Source organism: Cheilinus undulatus, linkage group 4 (genome assembly GCF_018320785.1).
Source record: "Cheilinus undulatus linkage group 4, ASM1832078v1, whole genome shotgun sequence".
Taxonomy (NCBI): Eukaryota; Metazoa; Chordata; class Actinopteri; order Labriformes; family Labridae; genus Cheilinus; species Cheilinus undulatus.
The window spans coordinates 11,479,876-11,487,241 of NC_054868.1; the positions used below are offsets into that span (position 1 = coordinate 11,479,876).

Genomic DNA, 7,366 nt, shown 5'->3' on the forward strand with positions numbered 1-7,366 from the left:
CTCTGTCATTTTACGTGGACTACCACTTCGTGGCTGAGTTGCTGTTGTTCCCAATCGTTACCACTTTGTTATAATACCACTGACAGTTGACTGTGGAATATAGGAGCAAAGAAATTTCATGACTGGACTTGTTGCACAGGTGGCATCCTATCACAGTACCACGCTGGAATTCACTGAGCTCCTGAGAGCGACCCATTCTTTCACAAATGTTTGTAGAAACAGTCTGCATGCCTAGGTGCTGGATTTTATACACCCGTGAACATGGAAGTGGTTGGAACAACTGATTTCAATTATTTGTATGGATGAGTGAATACTTTTGGTAATACAGTGTATATATTCACAAATATATCAGCCATGGTGGCCTATGGGCCATTCAAAGTATCCTAACAGATAGATTTGTACCAGAAAACAGACATCTGTCTCAATGCTCTGGCCGGAGTTCACCATAAGGTCAGAGAGAAAGCTAATTGCTGAAGTGCTTGTCAGTTTTTACTTGAACTAGACACAACAGAAACAAACAGCTTACATGCTGAAGGTGTGTTTAAGTCCACATTTCAATTGTCTTAAGTCCTGTCTGATTAAAGCAGACTGTGGCGTTGTCTTTCTCAAAGCTGTCTGTAAGCATTGCAATACTAAAGTTTAGTAGTATTTGACGATGTACACATTCTATAGCTGCCAAGTTTTTCAAAATAAAAGTTTACAATGATAATTGTAATTAAAGACTTTTATTTCGAAGAGCAACATAAGGAAATGAAGTGTTTTAAACAGCAACTTAACGACAGACGTCTCATAAACAGGGTGAAACATACCTACATAACTAAAAAAAAAAAAAGGGTGATTTAAAAAATACCTGAAGTGTTAAAAACAGAATGAGAAGATAAATTTAGATTTCTTAGCTCTAAACAGTCTCTATCATGACAAACATGTGATTAATTCTCTGGTTTGTCGTGACTGAAATTTGGCCTTGTGGTTTTTAACACAGTGACCTGTCAGACAATAAACCTAATTAAAGAACTATTTTTTTTTTCACTTCACAAGGACTTTAAATGTTGCTCAATGCTGAACCCATGGAGGATTAATGTTGGGTTTGAATAAATAACATAACAGAGTACTGTCTAGATAACATTGGTGATGAACTGGTACTATAAAAATATAGAATGGTCATAAATTTTAAGCCACTTGCTGTAACAAAAGATGTTCCCCTTAATCTCTCACCTGATGGTGTGTGAAATACAAAATGTGAGATATTCACACCTCCTCCTCCTTCTTTGTCTCAGTATAAACACTGTAAATAAATCAAACTGTGGGCTTCTGAGCAGAGCTTGTTGTCAGCAAACATGGTAAGACAAGAAACTTTGTAAAACTGTGGTGAAGCTGACATTCATGTTTTTATTTGTTAACCTAAGTCCATCCTGTTTATAATGAAGAGTAAACTTTAGAGTGTTGGATGATTTCTAACATTACATTTTGGCTTGTCTAATTGTTAAACTTCTCCCTACAGATGGCAGAGCTGTGGCTTGTCATGCTCCTGTGCTGGGCATGCTGTCCTCAGTGCTTCCCGTCCCGTGTTGGCTTCCCTGGTACACCACAGCAGTGTGAAAAGGCCCACTTTGTCCCCGGTTATAACCTTGGTGGAGAAGGTTTCGACATCGTCACAATGGAGAGGAAAGGTGCATATGTCATCGACACTGAAACCTGGAAGCCTGTCAATAGTACCTGCAAGCTGTACAGAAACGCCTACATGAACGGAGAGATCCAGAAGGTGCCAGTAGCCGTGGAGGACTGGAGAACCCTCCCGAAGTGCAGCACAAAGGTCTCCAGTACAGTGCACAACTCGGCTGAATCTTTGGTCAATGATTCCACATCGTCAGTGTCTAATGACTGGAAAATCGGCTTTGACATTCCTGTGGACCCTTCTGTCACTCTTGGGGTTGGTCTTGGCGGATCCCACTCCAGAGAATCTTCCTTCGCCACTCAGAAGTCGAAATAAGACCACTACTCGTTTTTGAGCCATTCTGTCCACTGCAGCTTCTACCGGTGAGTAAATTTCTTTGTTCCAAAATGCATTGTGCCCATGACTGTTGAGAGCTCTGCAGAATTTGAATTGGACTGACAGATTCAAATTAATCAATGCACTTCTTATGCTTCACAGCTACAGAATGAAATCAAATCCTCCCTTGAGTCCAGACTTTAAATCAGCTGTGGATTCCCTTCAGCCGTATTCACCCCAAACTGAGCCAGCGTATCGCAGAATCATCGACACATATGGCACACATTACATCACACAGGTGTCCCTAGGAGGGGAAATAAAAGCCACCACTGCTGTCAGGACATGCCAGGCAACCATGAGTGGACTGTCAATGACTGAAGTCAGTGACTGTTTGTCAGTTGAGGCCTCTGCTAGCCTTGCGAGCAGTGCCAAGGTTGAGGCTATGACCAAACACTGTGAGGCAAAGAAGAAGAAGTTAGGCCATAGCCAGAGTTTTAGCACCACGTTCAATGAGCGCCATACTGAGGTCACTGGAGGAAACATGAATGAGGCTGATTTCCTCTTTGAAAAGCAATCTCAACCCTCCGTCTATAACAGCTGGCTTAGCTCCCTGAAAACCACGCCTGATGTTGTTCGATACAACTTACAGCCTCTGCACACCCTACTGCCCACCAGTCACACTGCCAGGGTCGGCCTCAAGTGTGAGGTGGAGAAGTACATCAAGAAAAATGCAGTGTTCAGGAAATGCTCAGAAACCTGTCAGATAGGGCACAGGTCAAACAGAAGGGATCCTTGTGCTTGTGTCTGTAACAGTAATCAGAGTATCAAGTCAAACTGCTGCCCTGCAGGGAAAGGTCTAGCCACGCTGAAGGTGTTCAAGCTCAGTGCAAATGGTCTGTACGGTGATAGGTGGACAGAGACAGACGGCTCGGTCGAGGTGAAGTATGGTGATCAGATTAAGTGTACAGTCATCATAGGTGACAATGATAACCCTACGTGGCCAGAGACGTTTGAATTTGGGCCGATCACCATCAACATGAAAAACAGGCTGATGTTCTCTGTGTATGATGAGGATAGTTACTGGAACAGCGATCTGCTTGGCAAGTGTTTGTTTAAGCTGCGTAAAGGGAAGGTGAGCGATTCTTGCATGTTTAGACACGGTACATTCTACTTCTCCTACATAGTAGAGTGTGCAGGAAGTCTCAGTGGCAGCCAGTGTCAGGAGTACACACCCACCCCCATGAGTTCTTCTTTTGCAAACGTCTTCTACTCCAGAAATGGCGTCCTTGGTGAGGAGATGGCGAAGACGAAAGTCAGTCAGGCTGAGGTTGCCGTTGATGTGACACTGTGATGAAAGAAGAGATTTGAATTCACAATGACCTTGCATTTCCTATAAAGCATTCTCCTTCTACTATTAATATTCCTTTTTGTTTGGCTTCTGATCTCAGATATTATCACATGCTTGTGTTTGAGAGCAATGATGTTTGTAATAATCCACTTTTTACTGCTTCAGTCCTGTCATTCTCCAAATCTGCCAATAAAGCATCAACAAAGACAAAAAAAACTGTCCGTCTGATTTTATTAATAGTTATCAAACCCTAAAAAGCATGAATTATTAAATAATAATAATAAACAGAGTTTGTATTCTTTAGGTCATTCAACGTGATGTTATCTTCTTGATTTGTTATTTTATACCTCTTGTATTATTGGCCTAATTTGACCCACCCTGTTTTCACTGTTTCAGCATAAATGTCATTCATTTCTGTGACATCATGGTAACACTTTATTTATAAGTGTGTGTATAAGACAGACATGACACCAGTCATTCACATGAAGGAGACTTTATGAACGTTTATGAATGTTGTTATTAAGGGTACTGGAAGTTTCCAGTGTACTCAGCGCTCTGTCTGGTTGCTCTGCAGGTTTTTTTTCCTTTTCTGAGGAGCCACATAAGTAAAGACTGGATCTTACCCTACTGTCCCCTATTGTATCCTGTCTCTCTGCAGGGCTAAGACAGCTACAGCCTTATTTTACTGTACAAAGAAGTAAAAAGGATAAAACAATGTCAGCTTCACATTAAAGGTGGCATAACTGACCACAGTACACTTAATGACAGCATTCATAAGCATTCATAAAGACTCATTCATCTCAGCAACAGGTATAATGTCTTTCTTTCCTGTTTTAACCCTTATGTTTGATGCATTTGATAGCATTTAGCAAGGATTACAGAATTGTAAATGTTAAATGTCAATTAGAAATTCATGTTGACTTTTATATGTTTCACTTTGAGGTGAGGCTAACATTTAGACACTCAGTTATAAGTAATGTTATTCCCATTCAGATACCAGTATTGGAAACATGTCCGATACTGCCTAAAATGCAGGTATTGGTATTGGCAAGTACACGAGTTTATGCACTGATCCAATACCGTTCGGTTTAGCTTTATATTTTGCTTCATTTAGCCATGCTAAATGTTAGCACTATAAACTGGAAATCAGTTCTTCTTCACTGCTGGAAAGCACGCTGTGCATGTACTACCATTTTCAGAGCAGCATAAAAGAACCAAAGAACCCACTGCAGCAGAAAAGATTAGTGGCTGCTTGGCAGTTTATCTCTGAATATGATTGTTTAAATGCCTTCCAGACATCCTGCAGTTCTTTAGTTGTCATTCTGGGTTCTTTTGTGACTTCCTGGATGAGTCGTTGTTGCACTCTTGGAGTCATTTTGGTTGGCCGACCACTCCTGGGAAGGTTCACCACTGTCCCCAGTTTTCTTCATTTGTGGATAATGGCTTTGACTGTGGTTCGCTGGACTCCCAAAGCATTGGAAATGGCTTTGTAACCTTTTCCAGACTAATAGATTGTTTGTTTCTCATTTGTTCTTGAATTTCTTTAGATCGTGGCCTGATGTGATTCTTTCTGAGATCTTGTAGCCTACTTTGTCTTTGTCTGACGCTTTGTCTGACAGTTTCTATTTAAGTGATTTCTTGATTCAGCCAGTCTGGCGGTAATCAGGCCTGGGTGTGACCAGTGAAATTGAACTCAGCTTTTAGAAAACTGTGCTTAATCACAGTTAAGTCATGATTGAACGGGGGGCAATTACTTTTCACACAGGGCCAGACAGGTTTGGATTTTTTTCCCCCCTTAAAAAAAAAAAAAATCATTCAGACACTGCATTTTGAATTTACTTGGGTTGTCTTTGTGAAATATAAAAATTGGTTTAATGACCCAAAATATTTAAGTGTGATAAATATGCAAAAACATCAGGAATTAGAAAAGGGGAAAATACTTTTTCATTCTTTAAATACATAAATAACAAGTGAAGAGTAGCCTGTTTATAGAAATGTATGATGTCCACTCAGCCCTGACATGTTGCTAAAAAGACCTGACACTAAAACTAATAAAAACTAAACTCAAAAGAAGCATTTTTGCTAGACGAAATCTAAACTTAACTAACAAACCAGCAGTAAAAACTAATATAAACTTAACTGAAATAGAACACAGAAAGTGAAAATGAAATAAAAATAAAAACCAAAGAGAAATCCAAAACTCTTCTAACCATTCCCCATCACTTAAACCGTATTCTGGAGCCAGTCATGTCTTGCCTCTAAAAGAGGCAGTGTATCGATGTATGCCAATGTTTCTCTCAGTCAGATCGAGAAAAAAGTTCCCTTATCTATTAAAAAGTATCTCACAATGTTCTGTAAACAAATTATGGAGGAACATAATTTGAGTAAATCACATAAATCACTGTAAAGCAGTGTTTACAGTAATTCCAACAACTTTACAAAGTCATTAAGACGATCACTCCTGCATAGACACACGTTCCTTTAAGGTCTGTTGGGTAAAAAGCTGCAATGAGCATCTCAAACTGATCAACAGTCACTTCTTTGAGAAACTGGTGCCACTCTGTGGTATTGATATGAATTGCAATTTTTCAGCCACACAGAAACCTTTGAGTAGAGACAGAAGCCAGCCTGTCTGACTGAATAAGCAGAGACAGAGGAAGGAAATGTTTGTTCTCTCTGTAAAACTGCTTCATTTTCTGAGAACTCAACCATCCCTAAAAGTATTTGGTTTATCTTCTTTAGTGCATGTTAATAAACATACAAAGTGTTAAAAGTGTTTCCCAAAGATTTTCTGCCAGGCTCTCACTTGGCCTTTAAAAATATTGTCAACCCCTTTCTGCCACCTCTCCCCCTACGGCAGGAGTGTCCAAACTTTTTTCACTGGGGGCTTATGATGGTTAAGATATGCTTAGTTATGGGGTATGCTTAAATGGCTTTTTAATGGCTGACAAGGCAAATAGCAAGTCATCTCAAGGATTTTAGGGGGATCAGTGAGATATCAGGGGGCCCTGGTCGGCCCTGGCTACTACTGGTTCTGCCCCTTAAACACCACTGGTGCTGCTATAAGCCTTCATAATCCATCAGGACATTATAAATCAAAATATTTTATTATGTTGGTTGCCAATATGTTTTCCATTTACAGCGTAGTCATCATTTAGTCACAAAAAACTCAAGTCAATGAAGTCTTCTTGTCAAAATGTTTGTTCACAGAAATAGCATGGCAACACTGCCTTGTGCTGAAATGAAGAAGTACAATACAGTCAAGCTTCAGGTTCAAATGCGGCCATATTCCATTTAATGTTTAGAATTTTCTGAAGGCCGATCATAAATGGCATGCGGGCTGCATTTGGCCCCTGGGCCATAGCTTGGACACCCCTGTCCTACAGTGAATGTTATCTGTATCATTGATCAATGAGACCCCAGGATGACAGGAAGGAGTGTGGCTTTCTCTTTAATACCCACAGTTTCACAGGGGAAGGTACTAATCATAGTTTCTCATCTTTGTTTCGATAGTTATGACGTGCAACTGGCTTAGATTCATTGTTAGCCCTGCATTTACAACTTGCACACAACTTGCAGAGCCTTGCTAGTGTTGCAAAGTGGCTCACATTGTTTTTTTTCAAGTCTTCCATCACGTAACTCCACATATTAAGAACCTTCATCACCTGAGAGAGTTTCTGTTAGCTCCAGATGATGCTGCATGGATCAGGTTGTACACTGCATTCTCCAAAATTTGACAAGAAAAAAAATGATGCAAGCATGACCTCCTGTGAGAAACTTGATGTCCAACTTTGTCTCACTTCTTTTAATAACAGAGCAAGCATGGTGCTGATGATTGAATTTAGTTTCTACTTTTTGTTAGCTTTGTGATTTATCAAGTCTGCAAGTCTGATGCTCAGTGAGCCACAGCAACAGTAATTTGTTAAGACCTAAAAAATAAAGCAGTCTGATCTATCTTGATTAAACTTGAGAACATTTGTGTTGGCAAACAAATCTGAAAGATGATTTTTGTTGTTAAATCTAAAGAG

General features: G+C 40.0%; 1 pseudogene; it reads left to right on the forward strand.

Annotated features, from left to right (window-relative positions):
* The first annotated feature begins 1,501 nt into the window (after positions 1 to 1,501).
* On the forward strand, positions 1,502 to 3,390 carry LOC121509014 (annotated as a pseudogene).
* The last annotated feature ends 3,976 nt before the right edge of the window (positions 3,391 to 7,366 follow it).